The 25,950-nt window shown below is 39.1% G+C and overlaps 1 pseudogene; it reads left to right on the plus strand.

The window, feature by feature from the left end:
- The first annotated feature begins 12,012 nt into the window (after positions 1–12,012).
- The window catches only part of LOC120098303 (zinc finger protein 850-like), a 58,975-nt pseudogene continuing 45,037 nt past the window's right edge, over positions 12,013–25,950 (plus strand).

Consider the following 25,950-nt stretch of genomic DNA (forward strand, 5'->3'; position numbering starts at 1 on the left):
TTTTACCACCATCACGGTGAGTACTTGTCATGTGTGATGTATAGTCGCATATCTGCACCCTCACATCTTGAAGCCTCTTTCCACACTGTAGTTCCCACTGCATGCATGCATAATTATTTGTGATATTTGACAGTTAAATATTTAAAAATTCTCACATCTCAAAGGCCTGATTGGCTTCAGAATGAATTAAAATCTTATGGCTTGGCTCCCAGACCCGGTGAGAGAGAGACCCAACCGCCTGGTCAGGTGGGCACTCCTGAGGCTGCAGAGCGGAAGAGACCACCAACACTGCTCACCCCTGCCCACATCCCTGGCCCAAGAGGAAACTGTATAAGGCCTCTGGGCTCCCGTGGGGGAGGGCCCAGGAGCGGCAGGACCCCTGCCGGAGACACCGCCGGACCCTGAAGGAAACAGACCGGATAAACAGTTCTCTGCACCCAAATCCCGTGGGAGGGAGAGCTAAACCTTCAGAGAGGCAGACAGGCCTGGGAAACCAGAAGAGACTGCTCCCTGCACACACATCTCGGACGCCAGAGGAAAAAGCCAAAGACCATCTGGAACCCTGGTGCACTGAAGCTCCCGGAAGGGGCGGCACAGGTCTTCCTGGTTGCTGCCGCTGCAGAGAGCCCCTGGACAGCACCCCACGAGCAAACCTGAGCCTCGGGACCACAGGTAAGACCAAATTTTCTGCTGCAAGAAAGCTGCCTGGTGAACTCAAGACACAGGCCCACAGGAACAGCTGAAGACCTGTAGAGAGGAAAAACTACACGCCCGAAAGCAGAACACTCTGTCCCCATAACTGACTGAAAGAGAGGAAAACAGGTCTACAGCACTCCTGACACACAGGCTTATAGGACAGTCTAGCCACTGTCAGAAATAGCAGAACAAAGTAACACTAGAGATAATCTGATGGCGAGAGGCAAGCGCAGGAACCCAAGCAACAGAAACCAAGACTACATGCCATCATCGGAGCCCAATTCTCCCACCAAAACAAACATGGAATATCCAAACACACCAGAAAAGCAAGATCTAGTTTCAAAATCATATTTGATCATGATGCTGGAGGACTTCAGGAAAGACCTGAACACACTTAGGGAAGCACAGGAAAACATTAATAAACAAGTAAAAGCCTACAGAGAGGAATCGCAAAAATCCCTGAAAGAATTCCAGGAAAACACAATCAAACAGTTGAAGGAATTAAAAATGGAAATAGAAGCAATCAAGAAAGAACACATGGAAACAACCCTGGATATAGAAAACCAAAAGAAGAGACAAGGAGCTGTAGATACAAGCTTCACCAACAGAATACAAGAGATGGAAGAGAGAATCTCAGGAGCAGAAGATTCCATAGAAATCATTGACTCAACTGTCAAAGATAATGTAAAGCGGAAAAAGCTACTGGTCCAAAACATACAGGAAATCCAGGACTCAATGAGAAGATCAAACCTAAGGATAATAGGTATAGAAGAGAGTGAAGACTCCCAGCTCAAAGGATCAGTAAATATCTTCAACAAAATCATAGAAGAAAACTTCCCTAACCTAAAAAAAGAGATACCCATAGACATACAGGAAGCCTACAGAACTCCAAATAGATTGGACCAGAAAAGAAACACCTCCCGTCACATAATTGTCAAAACACCAAACGCACAAAATAAAGAAAGAATATTAAAAGCAGTAAGGGAAAAGGGTCAAGTAACATATAAAGGGAGACCTATCAGAATCACACCAGACTTCTCGCCAGAAACTATGAAGGCCAGAAGATCCTGGACTGATGTTATACAGACCCTAAGAGAACACAAATGCCAGCCCAGATTACTGTATCCAGCAAAACTCTCAATTAACATTGATGGAGAAACCAAGATATTCCATGACAAAACCAAATTTACACAATATCTTTCTACAAATCCAGCACTACAAAGGATAATAAATGGTAAAGCCCAACATAAGGAGGCAAGCTATACCCTAGAAGAAGCAAGAAACTAATCGTCTTGGCAACAAAACAAAGAGAATGAAAGCACACAAACATAACCTCACATCAAATATGAATATAACGGGAAGCAATAATCACTATTCCTTAATATCTCTCAATATCAATGGCCTCAACTCCCCAGTAAAAAGACATAGATTAACAAACTGTATACGCAACGAGGACCCTGCATTCTGCTGCCTACAGGAAACACACCTCAGAGACAAAGACAGACACTACCTCAGAGTGAAAGGCTGGAAAACAACTTTCCAAGCAAATGGTCAGAAGAAGCAAGCTGGAGTAGCCATTCTAATATCAAATAAAATCAATTTCCAACTAAAAGTCATCAAAAAAGATAAGGAAGGACACTTCATATTCATCAAAGGAAAAATCAACCAAGATGAACTCTCAATCCTAAATATCTATGCCCCAAATACAAGGGCACCTACTTATGTAAAAGAAACCTTACTAAAGCTCAAAACACACATTGAACCTCACACAATAATAGTGGGAGATTTCAACACCCCACTCTCATCAATGGACAGATCATGGAAACAGAAATTAAACAGTGATGTAGACAGACTAAGAGAAGTCATGAGCCAAATGGACTTAACGGATATTTATAGAACATTCTATCCTAAAGCAAAAGGATATACCTTCTTCTCAGCTCCTCATGGTACTTTCTCCAAAATTGACCATATAATTGGTCAAAAAACGGGCCTCAACAGGTACAGAAAGATAGAAATAATCCCATGCGTGCTATCGGACCACCACGGCCTAAAACTGGTCTTCAATAACAATAAGGGAAGAATGCCCACATATACGTGGAAATTGAACAATGCTCTACTCAATGATAACCTGGTCAAGAAAGAAATAAAGAAAGAAATTAAAAACTTTTTAGAATTTAATGAAAATGAAGATACAACATACTCAAACTTATGGGACACAATGAAAGCTGTGCTAAGAGGAAAACTCATAGCGCTGAGTGCCTGCAGAAAGAAACAGGAAAGAGCATATGTCAGCAGCTTGACAGCACACCTAAAAGCTCTAGAACAAAAAGAAGCAAATACACCCAGGAGGAGTAGAAGGCAGGAAATAATCAAACTCAGAGCTGAAATCAACCAAGTAGAAACAAAAAGGACCATAGAAAGAATCAACAGAACCAAAAGTTGGTTCTTTGAGAAAATCAACAAGATAGATAAACCCTTAGCCAGACTAACGAGAGGACACAGAGAGTGTGTCCAAATTAACAAAATCAGAAATGAAAAGGGAGACATAACTACAGATTCGGAGGAAATTCAAAAAATCATCAGATCTTACTATAAAAACCTATATTCAACAAAATTTGAAAATCTTCAGGAAATGGACAATTTCCTAGACAGATACCAGGTATCGAAGTTAAATCAGGAACAGATAAACCAGTTAAACAACCCCATAACTCCTAAGGAAATAGAAGCAGTCATTAAAGGTCTCCCAACCAAAAAGAGCCCAGGTCCAGACGGGTTTAGTGCAGAATTCTATCAAACCTTCATAGAAGACCTCATACCAATATTATCCAAACTATTCCACAAAATTGAAACAGATGGAGCCCTACCGAATTCCTTCTATGAAGCCACAATTACTCTTATACCTAAACCACACAAAGACACAACAAAGAAAGAGAACTTCAGACCAATTTCCCTTATGAATGTCGACGCAAAAATACTCAATAAAATTCTGGCAAACCGAATTCAAGAGCACATCAAAACAATCATCCACCATGATCAAGTAGGCTTCATCCCAGGCATGCAGGGATGGTTTAATATACGGAAAACCATCAACGTGATCCATTATATAAACAAACTGAAAGAACAAAACCACATGATCATTTCATTAGATGCTGAAAAAGCTTTTGACAAAATTCAACACCCCTTCATGATAAAAGTCCTGGAAAGAATAGGAATTCAAGGCCCATACCTAAACATAGTAAAAGCCATATACAGCAAACCAGTTGCTAACATTATACTAAATGGAGAGAAACTTGAAGCAATCCCACTAAAATCAGGGACTAGACAAGGCTGCCACTCTCTCCCTACTTATTCAATATAGTTCTTGAAGTTCTAGCCAGAGCAATCAGACAACAAAAGGAGATCAAAGGGATACAGATCAGAAAAGAAGAGGTCAAAATATCACTATTTGCAGATGACATGATAGTATATTTAAGTGATCCCAAAAGTTCCACCAGAGAACTACTAAAGCTGATAAACAACTTCAGCAAAGTGGCTGGGTATAAAATTAACTCAAATAAATCAGTTGCCTTCCTCTATACAAAAGAGAAACAAGCCGAGAAAGAAATTAGGGAAACGACACCCTTCATAATAGACCCAAATAATATAAAGTACCTCGGTGTGACTTTAACCAAGCAAGTAAAAGATCTGTACAATAAGAACTTCAAGACACTGAGGAAAGAAATTGAAGAAGACCTCAGAAGATGGAAAGATCTCCCATGCTCATGGATTGGCAGGATTAATGTGGTAAAAATGGCCATTTTACCAAAAGCAATCTACAGATTCAATGCAATCCCCATCAAAATACCAATCCAATTCTTCAAAGAGTTAGACAGAACAATTTGCAAATTCATCTGGAATAACAAAAAACCCAGGATAGCTAAAGCTATCCTCAACAATAAAAGGACTTCAGGGGGAATCACTATCCCTGATCTCAAGCAGTATTACAGAGCAATAGTGATAAAAACTGCATGGTATTGGTACAGAGACAGACAGATAGAACAATGGAATAGAATTGAAGACCCAGAAATGAACCCACACACCTATGGTCACTTGATTTTTGACAAAGGAGCCAAAACCATCCAATGGAAAAAAGATAGCATTTTCAGCAAATGGTGCTGGTTCAACTGGAGGGCAACATGTAGAAGAATGCAGATCGATCCATCCTTATCACCCTGTACAAAGCTTAAGTCCAAGTGGATCAAGGACCTCCACATCAAACCAGACACACTCAAACTAATAGAAGAAAAACTAGGGAAGCATCTGGAACACATGGGCACTGGAAAAAATTTCCTGAACAAAACACCAATGGCTTATGCTCTAAGATCAAGAATCGACAAATGGGATCTCATAAAACTGCAAAGCTTCTGTAAGGCAAAGGACACTGTGGTTAGGACAAAACGGCAACCAACAGATTGGGAAAAGATCTTTACCAATCCTACAACAGATAGAGGCCTTATTTCCAAAATATACAAAGAACTCAAGAAGTTAGACCGCAGGGAAACAAATAACCCTATTAAAAAATGGGGTTCAGAGCTAAACAAAGAATTCACAGCTGAGGAATGCCGAATGGCTGAGAAACACCTAAAGAAATGTTCAACATCTTTAGTCATAAGGGAAATGCAAATCAAAACAACCCTGAGATTTCACCTCACACCAGTGCGATTGGCTAAGATCAAAAACTCAGGTGACAGCAGATGCTGGCGAGGATGTGGAGAAAGAGGAACACTCCTCCATTGTTGGTGGGATTGCAGACTGGTAAAACCATTCTGGAAATCAGTCTGGAGGTTCCTCAGAAAATTGGACATTGAACTGCCTGAGGATCCAGCTATACCTCTCTTGGGCATATACCCAAAAGATGCCTCAACATATAAAAGAGACACGTGCTCCACTATGTTCATCGCAGCCTTATTTATAATAGCCAGAAGCTGGAAAGAACCCAGATGCCCTTCAACAGAGGAATGGATACAGAAAATGTGGTACATCTACACAATGGAATATTATTCAGCTATCAAAAACAACGAGTTTATGAAATTCGTAGGCAAATGGTTGGAACTGGAAAATATCATCCTGAGTGAGCTAACCCAATCACAGAAAGACATACATGGTATGCACTCATTGATAAGTGGCTATTAGCCCAAATGCTTGAATTACCCTAGATCCCTAGAACAAACGAAACTCAAGACGGATGATCAAAATGTGAATGCTTCACTCCTTCTTTAAATGAGGAAAAAGAATACCCTTGGCCGGGAAGGGAGAGACAAAGATTAAAACAGAGACTGAAGGAACACCCATTCAGAGCCTGCCCCACATGTGGCCCATACATATACAGCCACCCAATTAGACAAGATGGATGAAGCAAAGAAGTGCAGACCGACAGGAGCCGGATGTAGATCGCTCCTGAGAGACACAGCCAGAATACAGCAAATATAGAGGCGAATGCCAGCAGCAAACCACTGAACTGAGAATAGGTCCCCTATTGAAGGAATCAGAGAAAGAACTGGAAGAGCTTGAAGGGGCTCGAGACCCCAAAAGTACAACAATGCCAAGCAACCAGAGCTTCCAGGGACTAAGCCACTACCTAAAGACTATACATGGACTGACCCTGGACTCTGACCCCATAGGTAGCAATGAATATCCTAGTAAGAGCACCAGTGGAAGGGGAAGCCCTGGGTCCTGCTAAGACTGAACCCACAGTGAACTAGTCTATGGGGGGAGGGCGGCAATGGGGGGAGGGTTGGGAGGGGAACACCCATAAGGAAGGGGAGGGGGGAGGGGGATGTTTGCCCGGAAACCGGGAAAGGGAATAACACTCGAAATGTATATAAGAAATACTCAAGTTAATAAAAAAAAAAAATCTTATGGCTTTTGAGTTGCAGAGACAGGGTTTCTCTGTGTAGCACTGGACGTCCTGGAACTCACTCTGTAGACTAGACTGGCCTTGAAATCAGAGGTTTATCTCATGCTACCTCCCAGTTTCTGTGACTAAAAATATGCACCACCACTGTTAGCTCTTCTCTCCTAAGTTTTGTTTTAATTGAATATGTTATGTATTTATATTTCAAATGTTATCCCTTTTCCCAGTTTCCCCTCTCTAATACTCCCCCGCCCTGTCTCTTTGAGAATACTCCCTCTCCTACCTCCCCACTCCTACCTCTAAACCCTGTTTTTCCACTCACTCGGGAAACAATTCTTGCCAGGACCAAGGGTTTGTCCTCCTATTGATGCCAGACAATGCTATCCTTTGCTACATATAAGTCTGAAGCCATGAGCCCTTCCATGTGCAATCATCACAGTCAGTAGTGCAAAAAAGCAATCAACAGATTGAGAAAGGATCTTTACCAATTCTACATCCAATAGAGGGTCAGTAACTCATATATAAAAAGAAGTCTGGGTGTTAGACCCCAGAGAAGCCAATAATCCTACTTTTAAAAAAAGGGTACAGACCTATCAAAGAGTTTTATACTAAGGAGTACTGAATGGCTGAAAAAAAAACCTAAAGAAAAGTTTAACATCTTTACTCTTCAGGGAAATGCAAATCAAAACAATCTGGGAGTTTCCACCTCACACCAGTCGGAATGGCAAAAGATAAAAACTCAGGTGACAGTAGATGAAGGCGAGGATGTTGAGAAAGTGGCACACTCCTTCGTCGTTGGTGGCAATGCAAGTTGGAAAAACCACTGTGGAAAACTATCTGGTGGTTCCTCAGAAAATTGGCCATAGTGTTTCCTGAGGACTCAGCTATACTACTCCTGGGCATACACCCATAATTAGCTCCAAAAACATAACAAGGACACATGCTCCACTATGTTCATAGCAGCCTTATTTCTAATAGCCAAAGGATGGAAAGACCCCAGATGCCTTCAAGAGAGGAAAGGATATAGAAAATATGGTGCACTTATACAATGGAGTACTACTCAGCTACTAAAAACAAAGACTTCATAAAAATCTTAGGGTAATGGATGGAACTAGAAAATATCCTGAGTGAGATAACCCAGGCACACACAAAAAAACCACATGGTATACACTTACTGATACCATGAGTGGATCAACTGATACTGTTGATATTAGCCATAAAGCTCAATCAGGCTACAACTTTAGTGAGAGCCTCTGTAACACTTTTTTCTGGACTCGAACGAAAATTAAGCTGCACACCCACAGCATATGTACCAGGGGACATGTTTCAGTCCTTGTATGTTTCTTGGTTGGTGGTTCAGTCTCTGATAGGTCCCAGGTCAGTAGAATCTCTTGGTCATGCCTCTGGGTTCCATTCCATTCATGGTCTCCCATCCTTCCCTCACACTTCCATAAGGGTCACTACTCACCATCACAAGTTTGGCTGTGTATATCTGTACCTATTTCAGTCAGAGCCTCTTAGAGGACAGTTATGCTAGGTTCCTGTCTGCAAGCATAACAGAGTATCACTACTAATGTCAGGGATTGGTTGCTTGCATATACGATGGCTTTCTAATTTAAGACAAGCAAGATAGTCAATAAAACACACTGTATAAATAATGATGTGATACAGCTGCTGACAATGGATGTGTGGTAGAAGCATAAAAATAAAAAATGTAGAACAAAATATACAGAGAAAATTACTATGCCTCAAATAAAAAACACTCTTTTCATAACAGACAAAGAAAGATGAACAGCAGCAGGAGGCTGAGTATATAAACAAGAAGAGCATGAACAAATAAAAATGCACGACAAGTTTTCAAGATCCTTTGTAGTTAGAGTAATAGAATATTCAGGGGTGCTTCTACATACATGTGTGAGACTTGTCCTATCAAATCACAGATATCCACTTGTCTCTGACTCCTAAGAGCCAGAGTTAAAAGAATGTGTTAAAACATGCAGAATCAGAGCTGAGTATTTATTGGAGGCAAGTGCATACAATGATAGTGTTCAATTATTAAACCAATGTGTTTCTATTTTAGAATGTTTAAAATACAAAACAATACATTTTAAGAGATAGCAACTTCCATCTTCCTAGAACTGAAAGCTTCTTGGGCAGTGTATTTTCATCTGGCGATATTGTGCCATGCCTCTAGATATTCTTAGGTACAGCATTTTTCTTTATATTTTTAAAATCAGATATTTTACGAATTTAGATTTCAAATATTATCCCCCTTCTCTCATCCCTCCTCCACCCTCTCCCTGCTTCTATGAAGAAGATCCCACTTCAACCCACCCATTACCAACTCAACTGCCATTCCCCTATACTGAGGAAGGGAGTCTTCTCAGGAAGATGTGCTTCTCCTCCTATTTATGCCAGACAATGATATCATCCGCTACATATGTGTCTGGAGCCAGGGGTCTCTGCATGTGAACTCTTTGGTTGGTGGTTTAGTCCCCATGAGCTCTGGGGTGTCTGGTTAGTTGATCTTGTTTTTCTTCCTATGGTTTTAGAAACCCCTTCAGCTCCTTCAGTCCTTTCTCTATCTCCTCCAGAGGGGTCTGTGTGCTCAGTCTGATGTTTCGCTGCAAGCATCCTTATCTTGAGCTTCATTTAGCCTGTGAATTGTATTTTAGGCATTCTGAGATTTGGGGCTAATATCCAGTTATCAGTGATTCCATACCGTGTGTGTTGTATTGTGACTGGGGTACCTCACTCAGGACGATACGTTCTTGGTCCATCCACTTGCCTAAGAATTTCTAGTATAGTTCTAACTACTAGATTGTACTAATTTAAAGGTACACAATAAAACTGGAAATCTCCTCTTGGACTAGTTCTACATCTTGCATTCTTGAAACACCTGAATCTTCAAATACATGGTATATAGGTGTAAAGTATTAAAAATAATATGAGAATGATAGAGGAAAAAGAAATAAAGAAATATATAGAAAATTTCACAGAACCTTGAGGCACAATTTGTGTTTCTATTAGCATTTCCTCTAGTGTCTGTTGTTAATCCATTAGGGTGAGTTTTCCAGCAGAGAAAAATATGTCTCCTTGTGTTGTCTAGTATATTTTTTGTAGAAATTAAATGCCCTTGGTTGGTAAAGCCATCTTTAATATAACTGTATTTTCAGCCTCTTATCAGCCAAAAGTGCCACCAGGGAAGATATTGTAGGAGCATGAAGTTCAGCTGCCTTCTGTGACAGCTGAAGGTATTAAACAAGATGCAGAGGTATTGAGGTATGAATATATGAGTACTTAATTATGAATCCAAAACAAGAGATGTCACTGCTAAAAGGAAATTGGTGCGAAAATACAAGCATGTGTCTTCCTTTAAAACAATAACATCATGGCCTCTTAGAAGAGGACATAAACTCCAAAAGTACTATCTCTTTTCAGACTGGTGATACAGGCACTGACTGACTTGCTTTTCTCAGCCTCAGGAAACTCTAATGCATACCCAGCATGAAAAATACCTTCAGCTGTGGACACCTCACAGATTCTGGCAATTATTGAAAAGAGATGACTCCACTTGATTTTGAATAACCATCTGAATAAATATTAAGGAAAGAAAAGGTGACCATCAACTTCAGCTTATGGCTCTGCTCAGCCTGCATGTACAACTCTGATCTGTCTGAATTAGGTTTATAGCAGGTCACTGCAGCCGCATTTCCAGGTCAGTAGAGAATACACCATTTTCTAGAAAAACAGCACCTAAATTCGGAACAGGAAAATCTTTTGTTTTATTTCGGCCTATAGAAATCATTTTTCCCATCTCTTCTCTGAAACGAGTCACATTGTGTGGTTAGTTTTTTTTTTTTTTTTTTTTTTTTTTTTTTTTTTTTTATTAACTTGAGTATTTCTTATATACATTTCAAGTGTTATTCCCTTTCCCGGTTTCCGGGCAAACATCCCCCTCCCCCCTCCCCTTCTTTATGGGTGTTCCCCTCCCAACCCTCCCCCCATTGCCGCCCTCCCCCCATAGTCTAGTTCACTGGGGGTTCAGTCTTAGCAGGACCCAGGGCTTCCCCTTCCACTGGTGCTCTTACTAGGATATTCATTGCTACCTATGCGGTCAGAGTCCAGGGTCAGTCCATGTATAGTCTTTAGGTAGTGGCTTAGTCCCTGGAAGCTCTGGTTGCTTGACATTGTTGTACTTTTGGGGTCTCGAGCCCCTTCAAGCTCTTCCAGTTCTTTCTCTGATTCCTTCAACGGGGGACCTATTCTCAGTTCAGTGGTTTGCTGCTGGCATTCGCCTCTGTATTTGCTGTATTCTGGCTGTGTCTCTCAGGAGCGATCTACATCCGGCTCCTGTCGGTCTGCACTTCTTTGCTTCATCCATCTTGTCTAATTGGGTGGCTGTATATGTATGGGCCACATGTGGGGCAGGCTCTGAATGGGTGTTCCTTCAGTCTCTGTTTTAATCTTTGCCTCTCCCTTCCCTGCCAAGGGTATTCTTTTTCCTCATTTAAAGAAGGAGTGAAGAGACCTGCTCTCTCTAAGTACAGAGTGACTTTGTGGAACGTGAAATGTGAACTTCTGTGAGATATTCCCTTCTGAAGGAGAAAGGAAAGATGGCTTCTTGTCAGGTAAATGTATGCATGATTATGGGAAAGGTTGAGTATTCTTACAGAATCTTCATTGCCAAAACTTCCAAACTTTCCTATGCTGACTCACATTTACAGCACTATTTTTTCATATGACTCTCAGAATTAAGTTTTCAAAACTTATGTCAATGGTGTGCTAAAGACAGGTTTTTACTTATTGCAGGCTACTTATTTTTCAATATATATATGGAAATGTATTCTGAAAATCTTGTAAAGCTTCTGCTAACAAAGCTGAATGTACATGATGGCAAAGGGGAATGTATAATTCTACAGAGTCGCTTGTGTCATTATTTACCTGAGATAAAGGCTCATGTTTCATGAATGTTGCATCTCAGTCCCAAGGCAGTAATTCTCTGCTTTCCTACTGCTGCAACCTTTTATTAGGGTTCCTCAAGTCATGGTGATCTCAACTATAATTTTATTTTTATTGCTACATCATAATTGCAATTTTTCTAGTGTATGAGGCAGAACGTAAATACCTCTGTTTTCTGGTACCATAGGCAACTACCATTAGATATACTAGAGGGTCATGCAGTTTCATTTCCAAAGGGGTCACCACCCACAGGTTGAGAACTGATAGCATATTGAATCTTTGCAAAGATTCTTTGCACAGCATTCTTTCATTCATAGCATAATTTATCAAAAATGTATACTAGTTATTTATACCAGACCAAGTTCTATAATTAATGAATCTTTCCTTGAGTGAAATATAGAACTTGGATAATGGATACAAAGGGATATTGTTAATTTTAATTTCAGGGTCTATTGACTTTCATGGATGTGGCTATAGAGTTCTCTAGGGAGGAGTGGGAATGTCTGGATTCTGCTCAGCGGACTTTGTACAGAGATGTCATGTTGGAGAATTATAACAACCTGGTTTCTGCAGGTGAGAAATATTTTTTTCGTAATTTCTACTTAAGGGATTTGTAAAACTCTACTTAGTGTTTTGGTCTGACTTTCATTAATCATTAGGTGTCTTAAATTGTTACAGATTGATTAGTATCTTCTTTATAGTTAACATGTTAAGTACCTTTATCTTGGTTTTACATTTTATATAAGGATTCTTCATTCTTATATGTCCTTGGAATAAGCATTTAGTAACATTTATATTTGAATGCACTGTGACTCACACATTCACTTTTTTTCTTTGATTGGATAGTTCTTTATTTACATTTCAAATGTTATACCCTTCTTGGTATCCCCTATCCCAACTCACCTCCCCCTGATTCTATGTGGGTGTACCTCTACCCAACCAAGCCTTCCTCCTCCCTGTCATGGCATTCCCCTACACTGGGTTATTGAGACTTCACAGGACCAAAGGCCTCTCCTCTCATTGATGCCTGACAACTCCATCCTCTGCTACATATGTGCTGGAGACATAGATCTATCCCTTTATACTCTTGAGATGGTGGTGTAGTCCCTGGGAATTCTGGGGTATCTGGTTGGTTGATATTGTTGTGCTTCCTATGGGATTGCAAACTCCTTCAGCTCCTTCAGTCCTTTATCCACCTACACCATTGGGGACCCCATTCTTAGTACAATGGTTAGATATGACTAATCATCTCAATTTGTAAGGCTTGGGCAGAGCCTCTCAGGTGACAGTTATATCAGGCTCCTGTCAGCACGTAGTTCTTGGCATCAGCAATAGTGTCTGGTTTTGGTGACTGTATATGGGATACATCCCCAGGTGGGGCAGTCTCTAGATGGCCTTTCCTTCAGTCTCTAATCCACATTTTGTTTCCATATTTCTTCCTATGTGTATTTTGTTCCCCATTCTTGACAGGCTTGAAGCATCCACCCTTAGCTCTTCCTTCATCTTGAGCTTCATGTGGTCTGTAATTTGTATTTTGGGTATTCCCAGCCTTTCGGCTAATATCCACGAATCAGTGAGTATATACCATGTGTCTTTTTTGTGATTGGGTTACTTCAATAATGATCATATTTTCTAGTTCCACTCATTGCTTCTGAATTACACGAAGTCATTGTTTTTAATAGTTGAGTAGTACTCCATTGTTATAATGTACCACATTTTATGTATCCAGTCCTCTGTCAAAGGACATCCGCATTGTTTCCAATTTCTGGGAATTATACACAAGGCCACTATGAACATAGTCGAGTATGTGTTCTTGTTATATGTTGGAGCATAGTTTGGGTATATTGCAAGGTGTCTTATAACTGGGTACTCATTAGTACTATGTATCTTAGTAAAGCTGCAATCTGTTGGTTGCAGCTTTGTCCTATTGACAGTGTCCTTTGCCTTTCAGAAGCTATGCACTTTTATTTGGTCACATTTGTCAATTCTTGATCTTAGAGCATAGGCCATTGGTATTCTGTTCAGAAAACTTTCCCCTGTTCCCCTGTGATTAAGGCTTCTTACCACTTTGTTTTCTGTTAGTTGCAGTGTATCTGGTTTTATGAGAGGTCCTTAAGTCACTTGGATTTGATCCTTGTACAAGGCAGTAAGAATGGAATGATTTGCATTCTGTTCCATGCTGACCTCCTGTTGAACCAGCACTATTTGTTGAGAACAGTGTATTTTTTCTATTTGCTGGTTTTTGCTCCTGTGATCAAGTGACAATAGGTATGTGGGTTCATTTCTGGGTCTACTGATCTATTCTGTTCATCAACTTGCTTGTCTCTCTACCAATACCATGTTGGTTTGTTCATTGTTTGTTTGTTTGATCACAATTGCCCTGGAATATAGCTAGAGGTCAGGTATGGTGGTTTTTCTCAGAAGTTTGTTGTTGTTGTTGTTGTTGTTGTTGTTGTTGTTAAAATATTTTTTGCTATCCTGGCTTTTTGGTTATTCCAAATGAATTTGCAAATTGCTCTTTATAAGTCTATGAAAAATTGAGTTGGGATTTTGATGCGATTGCATTTAATCTTTATATTGCTTTTGACAAAATGGCCATTTTAATATATCCATCTTGGCAATCCATGAGCAAAGGAGATCTTTCTATCTTCTGAGATCTTCTTCCATTTCTTTCCTCAGAGAAGTGAAGTTCTTGTCATACAGATCATTCACTTGCTTGGTTAAAGTCACACCAAGTTATTTCATATTATTTGTAACTATTGTAAAGGGTGTTGTTTCACTAATTTCGTTCTCAGCCTTTTTATCTTTTGAGTAGAGACAGCCTATTGTTTTCTTTCCATTATTTTGTTAATCCAACCCCTTTGATGTCTTTGTTCATCAGGTTTAAATGTTCTCTGGTGGAAACTTTGGGTCACTTAAGTTTACTATCATATCATCTGCAAATAGTGATATTTTGATTTCTTCCTTTCCAATTTGTATCCATTTGACCTATTTTTGTTGTTTAGGGCTTCAAGTACTATCCTGAATAGATCGGGAGAGAGTGGGCAGTCTTGTCTATTCCCTGAATTTAGTGGGAATGCTTCAAATTTCTGTACTTTTATTTTGATGTTCGCTAAGGGTTTGTTGTATATTGCTTTTACTATGTTTAGTTGTGGGCATTGAATTCCTGATCTTCCAAGACTTATCATGAAGAGATGTTGAGATCTTTCAAATGCTTTCTCAGCATCTATAGATGATTATATTTTTTCTTTGAGATTGTTTCTACAGTAGATTAGGTTCATGGATATTTGTGTATTGAACCATCCCTGTATCCCTGTGATGAGTCCTACTTGATATTTTTAATAGGGTTATTTGTCTCTCTGTGGTCTACCTTCTTGATTTCTTTGTATATATTAGATATTAGCCCTCTCTCTTATGTAGGATTGGTAAAGAACTTTTTTTTTGTTTTTCCATCTTTATTAAATTGGATATTTCTTATTTACATTTCTTTTTTTTAATTGACTTGAGTATTTCTTATTTACATTTCGAGTGTTATTCCCTTTCCCGGTTTAAGGGCCAACATCCCCCTAACCCCTCCCGCTCCCCTTCTTTATGGGAGTTCACCTCCCCATCCTCCCCCCATTGCCGCCCTGCCCCCAACAATAACGTTCACTGCGGGTTCAGTCTTAGCAGGACCCAGGGCTTCCCCTTACACTGGTGATCTTACTAGGATATTCATTGCTACCTATGAGGTCAGAGTCCAGGGTCAGCCATGTATAGTCTTTAGGAAGTGGCTTAGTCCCTGGAAGCTCTGGTTGCTTGGCATTGTTGTACATATGGGGTCTCGAGCCCCTTCAAGCTCTTCCAGTTCTTTCTCTGATTCCTTCAATAGGGGTCCCATTCTCAGTTCAGTTGTTTGCTGGTGGCATTCACCTCTGTATTTGCTGTATTCTGGCTGTGTCTCTCAGGAGAGATCTACAACCGGCTCCTCTCTGCGTGCACTTCTTTGATTCATCCATCTTGTCTAATTGGGTGGCTGTATATGTATGGGCCACATGTGGGGCAGGCTGTGAATGGGTGTTCCATCTGTCTCTGTTTTAATCTTTGCCTCTCTATTCCCTGCCAAGGGTATTCTTGTTCCCATTTTAAAGAAGGAGTGAAGCATTCACATTTTGATCATCTGTCTTGAGTTTCATGTGTTCTAGGCCTACAGGGTAATTCAAGCATTTGGGCTAATAGCCATTTATCAATGAGTGCATACCATTGTGTTTCTCTGTGAGTGGGTTACCTCACTCAGGATGATATTTTCCAGTTCCAACCATTTGCCTACGAATTTCATAAAGTCATTGTTTTTGATAGCTGAGTAATATTCCATTGTGTAGATGTACCACATTTTCTGTATCCATTCCTCTGTTGAAGGGCATCTGGGTTCTTTCTAGCTTCTGGCTATTATAAATAAGGCTGCTATGAACATAGTGGAGCACGTGTCTTTTTTATATGTTGGGGCATCTTTTGGCTATATGCCCAAGAGAAGTATAGCTGGATCCTCAGGCAGTTCAATGTCCAATTTTCTGAGGAACCTCCAGACTGATTTCCAGAATGGTTTTACCAGTCTGCAACCCCACCAACAATGGAGGAGTGTTCCTCTTTCTCTACATCCTCGCCAGCATCTGCTGTCACCTGAGTTTTTGATCTTAGCCATTCTCACTGGTGTGAGGTGAAATCTCAGGGTTGTTTTGATTTGCATTTCCCTTATGACTAAAGATGTTGAACATTTCTTTAGGTGTTTCTCAGCCATTCGGCATTCCTCAGCTGTGAATTCTTTGTTTAGCTCTGAACCCCATTTTTTAATAGGGTTATTTGTCTCCCTGCGGTCTAACTTCTTGAGTTCTTTCTATATTTTGGATATAAGGCCTCTATCTGTTGTAGGATTGGTAAAGATCTTTTCCCAATCTGTTGGTTGCCGTTTTGTCCTAACCAGCGTCCTTTGCCTTACAGAAGCTTTGCCGCTTTATGAGATCCCATTTGTCGATTCTTGATTTTAGAGCATAAGCCATTGGTGTTTTGTTCAGGAAATTTTTTCCAGTGCCCATGTGTTTGAGGTGCTGCCCTAGTTTTTCTTCTATTAGTTTGAGTGTATCTGGTTTGATGTGGAGGTCCTTGATCCACTTGGACTTAAGCTTTGTACAGGGTGATAAGCATGGATCGATCTGCATTCTTCTACATGTCGACCTCCAGTTGAACCAGCACCATTTGCTGAATATGCTATCTTTTTTCCATTGGATGGTTTTGCTCCTTTGTCAAAAATCAAGTACCCATAGGTGTGTGGGTTCATTTCTCGGTTTTCAATTCTCTTCCATTTGTCTATCTGGGTTAAGTCCTTTTTTCAATCTGTTGGTTACTGATTTGTCCTAAAGGGAGTGTCCTTTGCCTTACACAAGCTTTGCAGTTTTATGAGGTCCCATTTGTTGATTTTTGATCTTAGAGCATAAGCCATTGGTGTTCTGTTCAGGAAATCTTCCCCAGTGCCCATGCAATCCAAGCTTTTTTTTCATTTTTTTCTACTAGTTTTAGCGTATCTGGTTTCAAGTTGAAGACCTTGATTGACTTACACTTAAGTTTTTTGCATGGCCATTAAGAATGCATCGATTTGTATTCCTCTGCATGCTGACCTCCATTTGAACTAGGACCGTTTGTTGAAAATGCTATCCTTTTTCCACTGGATAATTTTAGCTCCTTTGACGAAGATCAAGTGACCATAGGAGTGTGGGTTAAAATCTTGATCTTCAATTCTGTCCCAATGATCTATCTGCCTGTCTCTGTATGAATACCATACAGTTTTTATCACCATTTCTCTGTAATATTGCTTGAGGTAAGGGATGGTGAGTCCCCCAGAAGTTCTTTTATTGTTGAGGATAGTTTTTGCTCTCCTGGGTTTTTTGTTATTTTAGATGAATTTACAAATTGCTCTTTCTAACTCTCTGAAGAATTGAATTGGGATTTTGATGGCGATTGCATTGAATCTGTGGGTTGCTTTTGGCAAAATGGCCATTTTTACTACATCTATCTGGCCAATCCACGAGTATGGGAGCTCTTTCCATCTGCTGGTATCTTAAATTTCTTTCTTCAGAGATTTCAAGTACTTGTCATACAGAACTTTAACTTGCTTGGTTAGAGTCACACTGAGGTATTTTATGATATTTGTAACTTTTGTGAAGGGAATCATTCCCCAAATTTCTTTTTCAGGCTGTTTATCTTTTCAGGAAAGGAAGGCTACTGATTTGTTTTTAGGTAATTTTATACTCAGTCATTTTGCTGAAGTCATCTTATTAGGCTTAGTAGTTCTCTGGTGGAACTTTTGGTGTCACTTAAGTACACTATCATGTCATCTGCAAACAGTGACATTTTGATTTTTTTCCCTTCCAACTTGTATCCCTTTAACCTCATTATGCTGTCTGAGTGCTCTGTCTAGGTCTTCAAGTACTATATTCAATAGGTAGGCAGAGAGTGGGCAGCCCTGTCTAGTCCCTGATTTCAGTGTGATTGCTTCAAGTTTCTTGCCACTTAGTTTGATGTTAGCTACTTGTTTCCATATATTGCTTTTAATATGTTTAGATATGGACCATGAATTCTTGATCTTTACAGGGATTTTATCATGAAGGGGTGTTAAATTTTTGTTAAATGCATTCTCGGCATCTAATGAAATGATCATGTGGTTCTTATCTTTGAGTTTGTTTATATAGTGGATTACACCGAAGGATTTTTGTATATTAAACATTCCTGCATCACTTGGATGGATCCTACTTGATCATGATGGATGATCATTTTGATGTGTTCTTGGATTCGGTTTGCAACAATTTTAATGAGTATTTTTGCACCAATATTAATAAATGAAATTGGTCTGAAGTTCTCTTTCTTTGTTGGGGCTTTGGTTTTGGAGTAACAGTAATTCTAGCTTCATGGAAGGAATTTGGTAGTGTTCTGTCTGTTTTTATTTTGTGGAATAGTTTGGACAGTATTCATATGTGGTCTTCTATGAAGGTCTGATAGAATTCTGCACTGAACCCGTCTGGACCTGGGCTCTTTTTGGTTGAGAGTCCTTTAATGACTGCTTCTATTTCTGTAGGAGTTATGGGGTTGTTTAAATGGTTTATCTGCTCCTGATTTAACTTTTGTACCTGGTATCTGTCTAGGAAATTGTCCATTTCCTCCATATTTTCAAGTTTTGTTGAATATAGTCTTTTGTAATAGGATCTGATGATTGTTTAAAAATTTCTTCAGATTCTGTTGTTATTTCTGATTTTGTTAATTTGGATACATTCTCTGTAACCTCTGGTTAATCTGGCTAAGGGTTTATCTATCTTGTTTATTTTCTCAAAGAACCAGCTCTTGCTTTTGTTGATTCTTTGTATAGTCCTTTTTGTTTCTGCTTGGTTGATTTCATCCCTATGTTTGATTTTTTCCTGCCTTCTACTCCTCTTGGGTTTATTTATTTCTTTTTGTTCTAGATCTTGTAGGTGTGCTGCCAAACTGCTGATATATATTCTCTCCTGTTTCTTTTTGTAGGCACTCAGAGCTATGAATTTTCCTCTTAGTATTGCTTTCATTGTGTCCTATAAGTTTGGGAATGTTGTATCTTCATTTTCATTAAGTTCTAAGAAGTTTTTAATTTCTTCATTTATTTCTTCCTTGACCAAGTTGTCATTGAGTAGAGCATTGTTAAACTTCCATGTATATGAGGGCTTTCTGTCATTATTTTTATTAAAGACTAGTCTTAGTTCGTGGTGATCTGATAGGATGTACAGGATTATTTCTATGTTCATGTATCTGCTGAGGCCTGTTTTTTGACCAATTATATCGTCAATTTTGGAGAAGGTTCCATGAGGTACTGAGAAGAAGTTATATCCTTTTGATTTAGGATGCAATGTTCTATAAATATCTGTTAAAACCATTTGTTTCATAACGTCTGTTAGTTTCTCTATGTCTCTGTTTTTTTTCCTGTTTTTATGATTTGTCCATTGATGAGAATGGGGTGTTGAAATCTCCTACTATTATCGTCTGAGTGGCAATGTGTTTTTTGAGCTTTACTAAGGTTTCTTTTATAAATGTAGGTACTCTTGCATTCAGAGCATAGATATTTAGGAATGAGAGTTCATCTTGGTGGATTTTTCCTTTAATGGATATGAAGTGTCCTTCCTTATCTTTTTTAATGACTTTTGGTTGAACGTCAATTTTATTTGATATTAGAATGGCAACTCCAGCTTGTTTCTTTGGGCCTTTTGCTTGGAAAATTATTTTCCAGCCATTTACACTGAGAATAGTGTCTGTCCTTCTCTCTGAGGTGTATTTCTTGCATGCAGAAAAATGCTGGGTCTCCATGTCCTCATCAGCATTTGTTTTCACTTGTGTTTTGATCTTAGCCATTCTGACTGGTGTGAGGTGGAATCTCAGGGTTGTTTTGATTTGCATTTCCCTGATGAGTAAGTATGTTGACCATTTCTTTAGTTACTTCTCAGCCATTCTATATTCCTCAGGTAAGAATTCATTGTTTAGCTCTGTACTCCAGTTTTCTATAGAGTTATTTGTCTCTCTAGAGTCTAAGTTCTTGCATCTCTAACAGATGGAGGATTGGGAAAGATCTTTTCCCAATCTGTTCCTTGCCATTTTCATCTAATGATAGTGTTTGTTGCCTTATGAAAGCTTTGCAGTTTTCTTAGGTTCCATTTGTCAATTCTTTTTTTTTTCAGCTGTGTTTTTTCTTCATTTTTTCTTGGATATTTTTTATTTACATTTCAAATGTCATTCCTTTTCCTGGTTTCCAGGACGTAAGCCCCCTACCCCATCCCTCTCCCCATCTTCTATAAGAGTGTTCCCCTTCCAATCCACCACCTCTTATTGACCCCTTGACATTTCCATAAGTTGGGGATATAACCTTGATAATACCAAGGGATTATTCTTCCATTGTTGCCCAACAAGGCCTTTCTCTGCTACATATTTAGTTGGAGCCATTGGTCATTCCATGTATATAGTCCTTAGGTAGTAATTTACTCCCTGATTGGCATTCCTGTTCTTGTGGTGTGGCAGTCTTCTTTAGCTCTTTCAATCCCTTCTCTAATTCCTCCTACATGTGTCTTGTTCACAGTTCAGTGGTTTGCTGCTACCCTTCATGTCTGTATTTGACATGATCTAGCTGTGTCTCTCAGGAGACATTCATATTTGGTTCCTGTCAGCATGCTTTTCTTAGCTTCATCAATTTTGCCTAGTCTTGGTGACTGTACATATATGGGGCATATGTGGGGCAGACTTTGAATGGCTATTCCTTCACTCGTTGTTCCAAACTTTGCCCCCACTTCCCCTTTACGAATATTTTTGTTCCCCCTTTTAAGAAGGAGTGAAGCATCTGCACTTTGGACATCCTTCTTCATGAGCTTAATGTGGTCTGGGTATTGTACCTTGGGTGATTATAGCATTTGGGCTAATACCCACTTATAAGTGAGTGCATACCTTGTGTGTTTTTCTGGAATTTGGTTACTTCACTCAGGATGATATTTTCTAGTTCATTCCATTTGCCTATGAATTTCATGAAGTCATTGTTTTTGATAGCTGATTAGTACTCCACTGTATAGATATATGACATTTTCTGTGTCCATTTCTCTGTTGAGGGGCATCTGTTTTATTGCCAGCTTCTGACTCTTATAAATAAGGCTACTATGAACATAGTGGAGCATGTGTCTTTGTTGTATGTTGGAGCATCTTATGGGTTTATGCCCAGCAGAGGTATAGCTGGGTCCTCAGGCATTGCAATATGAAATTTTCTGAGGAACCTCCCGATTGATTTACAGAGTGGTTGTACCAGTTTGCAATCCCACCAAAAGTGGAGGAGTGTTCCTCTTTCTCCCCATCCTCACCAACATCTGTTGTCATCCGAGTTTTTAACCTTAGCCATTTTCACCGGTGTGAGTTGGAATTTCACATTTTTTGTTTGTTTGTTTTTGTTTGTTTGTTTTTATTTGTTTGTTTGCATTTCTTTAGGTATTTCTCAGCCATTGGATATTCCTTAGCTGAGAATTCTTTTGTTAGATCTTTACCCCATTTCTTTTTTTTTCTTTCTTTTTTTTTTTATTAACTTAAGTATTTCTTACATACATTTCGAGTGTTATTCCCTTTCCCGTTTTCCGGGCAAACATCCCCGTCCCCCTGCCCCTTCCTTATGTGTGTTCCCCTCCCAACCCTCCCCCCATTGCCACCCTCCCCCCAACAGTCTAGTTCACTGGGGGTTCTGTCTTAGCAGGACCCAGGGCTTCCCCTTCCACTGGTGCTCTTACTAGGATATTAATTGCTATCTATGAGGTCAGAGTCCAGGGTCAGTCCATGTATAGTCTTTAGGTATCGTCTTAGTCCCTGGAAGCTCTGCTTGCTTGGCATTGTTGTACATATGGGGTCTCGAGCCCCTTCAAGCTCTTCCAGTTCTTTCTCTGATTCCTTCAACGTTTTCCCCATTTCTTAATACTGTTATTTGCCTCTCTAGAGTCTAAATTCTTAAGTTCTTTGTATATTTTTGATATTAGCACTCCATCTGATATAGGTTATCTTTTCCCAATTCGTTGGTTGCTCTTTTGTACTAATGACAATGTGCTTTGCCTTTCAGAAACTTTGCAGTTTTATGAGGTCTCATTCATCAATTATTGATCTTAGAGCATAAGTCATTTGTGTTTTTTTTTCATGAAATTTTCCAAAGTGTCCACGTGATCGAGACTCTTCCCTACTTTTTCTTCTATTAGTTTGAGTGTATCTGGTTTGATTTGGAGGTACTTGGTCTACTTGGACATAAGTTCTGTACAGGGTGATAAGAATGGGTCAAATTGTGTTTTTCTTCATGCTGACCTCCAGCTGAACCAGAACCATTTTTTGAAAATGCTATCCTTTTTCCTTTGGATTGTTTTACCTCCTTTGTCCAAGATCAAATGACCATAGGTGTGTCTATTCATTTCTGGGTCTTAATTCTATTCCACTGATCTACTTGCCTGTCTTTGTACCAATACCATATAATTTTTTATCACTATTGCTCTGTAATACTGCTTGAGGTCAGAGATGGTGATTCCCCCAGAAGTTCTTTTATTGTTGAGTATATTTTTCGCTACCTGGGTTTTTGTTCTTCCAAAGTAATTTGCAAATAGCTCTTTCTAACTGTATGAGGAAATCAGGTGGAATTTTGATAGGGATTGCATTGAATCTGTAGATTGCTTTTGGCAAAATTGCCATTTTTATTATAATAATCTGGATATTACTATGGCTACTCCAGCATTTTCTTTGGACCACTTCCTTGGAAAGTTTTGTTCCAGCCTGTTACAATAAGGTAGTGTCTCTCTTTGTCTCTGAGGTGTGTTTCCTGTAAGCAGCCAAATTCTGGGTCCTTCCTACATATCCAGTCTGTTAGTCTATGTCTTTTTAGTGGGAAATTGAGTCCATGGATGTTAAGATATATTAAGGAATAGTGGTTGTTTCTTCCTGTTATTTTTGTTAAAATTGGAATTCTGTTTGTGTGTCTCTCTCCTTTTTTGTTGTCCTTGAAAGGAGATTACGTTCTTGCTTTTACTAGGGTGTATTTTCCCTCCTTGTGTTGTAGTTTTCCATCTCTTATCATTTTTGGGCTATATTTTTAGTAAGATATTGTAGAAATTTGGTTTTGTCATGGAATATCTTGGTTTCTTTATCTATGTTAATTGTGAGTTTTGTTGAATACAGTAGCCTGAGCTGACATTTTGTTCTCTTAGGGTCTTTATGACATCTGCCCAGGATATACTGGCTTTCATAGTTTCTGGTGGGAAGTCTTGCTTAATTCTGATAGGTCTGCCTTTATATGTAACTTGACCTTTTTCCCATACTGCTTCCAAAATTCTTTCTTTGTTTTCTGCATTTGGGGTTTTGACTATTCTGTGGCAGATGGAATTGCTTTTCTTGTCTATTCTATTTGGGGTTCTCTAGGCTTCTTGTATGTTTATGGTTATCTCTTTCTCTAGGTTAGGGGAGCTTTCTTCTATAATTTTGTTGAAGATATTTAATGGTTCTTTAAGTTGGGAGTCTTCACTCTTCTATACCTATTTTCCTTAGGTTTGATCTTCTCATTGTGTCCTGGATTTCCTTGATGTTTTGTGCTAGGAACTTTTGACATTTTTCATTATCTTTGATGGTTGTGTCAATGTTTACTATAGTATCTGCTACCCCTGAGATTCTCTCTTCTATCTCTTATATTCAGGTTGTGATGCTTGCATCTCTGTCTCCTGATTTCTTCCCTAGGTTTTCTATCTCCAGGGTTTTCTCCCTTTGTGCTTTCTTTATTGTTTCCATTTCAATTTTTAAACCTGGATGGTTTTGTTCATTTTCTTCACATATTTTTTTTTCCTATAATTCTTTAAAAAATTCTTTATGGGATTTTTGTGTTTCCTCTTTAAGAGTTTCTATTTTTGTACTTGTGTTGTATTTCTTTAAGGGAATTATTTATGTCCTTATTAAAGTCCTCCATCATCACCATAAATTTGGTTTTAAATCCAAATCTTGCTTTACCAGCATGTTTGTATATCCAGTATTTGCTTTTTTTTGAGAGAACTGGGCTTTGATGATGCCAAGTAGTCTTGGTTTCTAATGCTTATGTTCCCGTGCTTGCCTCTCACCAACAGGTTGTCTTTGCCATTGGCTTATCTTGCTGACTGTAAAAGTGGCTTGTCCTTCCATTAGGCCTCTGTGACAGCACTCCTGTTGACCTGTTTTCTTTCAGCTGGATCTCATAGGGTCCTGCCCCTGACTCTTGCTATATCCCTGTGCCTAGGCGATGTCCTCTAGGGTCAGGAATGAGGGCAGAATGTTTTTGTCGACTATGGATTCTCAGGAATGTCTATAGTTCTGAGGGTCCAGCTCTCTTCCACAGGATTTCTACCCCTGTTTTTGAATTAAGGAAATACTTGAAGAAAATGAGGAGCAGGACAACCCTATAGGAAGTGTGTAAGTCTCAACTAACCTGGACCCATGAGATCTGTCCGATACTGCGCCACCAACCAGCCAACATTCACCAGTGGATATGAGGTTCCCAACCCTTTATAGTAGAGCACTGCAGGGTCTGACTTCATTCATAGAAGATATACCTAACCCTCAAGAAACGAGGCTTCAAGCAATGGGGTGATCTGGTAGAGTGGTTTTTATGTGGGTTGGGATATCTCCTTGGTGTTGGGAGTGTCTCAACTGGTATTTGATGTGCAACAGTTATAGGGTGAAACTTGATGTGGTATATATTGTTCTGTAGAAAATATAAAGAATAAATAAAAAGTCATATAAAGAAAAATACCTTGTTGATGTATTTTCCATTGAGTTATTATGGATGAAGTTCACTTATATAAAATATATCATAGATTTCATGAAATATCTCCTAATGAACATTATATCTATGAAATATCATAGATATTTCTTAGGATGTTTCTTTGGACAAAATTTGTGCAGTTTGGTGTTCCATGTTTCTTCAATGATTATATATATGATTATATATATGATACATATATTATATATATGATTTTCAACCAATTGCGAAGTATCATATAATGACATATTCTCGTTAATTTCAAGTCTGTGTTGTGATTCTACAAAGAAGCTATTCTCAAAAGCATTTACACAGGATTATTTTCTCAAGAAAATAATACAAAGATTTGCATGTAATGACGTTTCAGATCTACATAGAGAGAAATTCCGGGAATGTAGATATGACAATGAAGAACATGAAATAGGTGATTATGGAAATGATTTCTTTGCAAAAGTCATCTGTTTCATTCCTGAAGCTGCTCAGGAATCTCCAGATTCTCCTCCTGAGAGAATTCAGTCCTCAAATCTTAAGAGTCACTATAGAATTTCTACTCATGAGACAACTTTCAAGTGTAACGAATGTGGAAAAATCTTTACACAGTTCCTACGACTTAAAGCGCATCACAGAATCCATACCAGAGACAAACCTTACAAATATAACGAATGGGAGGAATCCTTAACAGGTCTCTCAAATCTTCATATTCATCACAGATTTCATACTGGAGACAAACCTTACAAATGTAATAAGTGTGGGAAATCTTTTTCATGCTCCTCGGGTCTTAAAATTCACCACAGAATCCATACAGGAGAAAAACCTTACAGATGTAATGAATGTGGGAAATCTTTTACATGGTCTTCAGGTCTTAAAATTCACCACAGAATACATACTGGAGACGAACCTTACAAATGTAATGAATGTGGGAAATCTTTTACAAAGTCTTCAAGTCCAAAAATTCACCACAGAATCCATACAGGAGAAAAACCTTACAAATGTAATGAATGTGGCAAATCTTTTACACAGTCTTCAAATCTTTTTTTTTTTTTGGTTCTTTTTTTCGGAGCTGGGGACCGAA

The sequence above is a fragment of the Rattus norvegicus genome, chromosome 18, assembly GCF_036323735.1.
Source record: "Rattus norvegicus strain BN/NHsdMcwi chromosome 18, GRCr8, whole genome shotgun sequence".
NCBI lineage: Eukaryota > Metazoa > Chordata > Mammalia > Rodentia > Muridae > Rattus > Rattus norvegicus.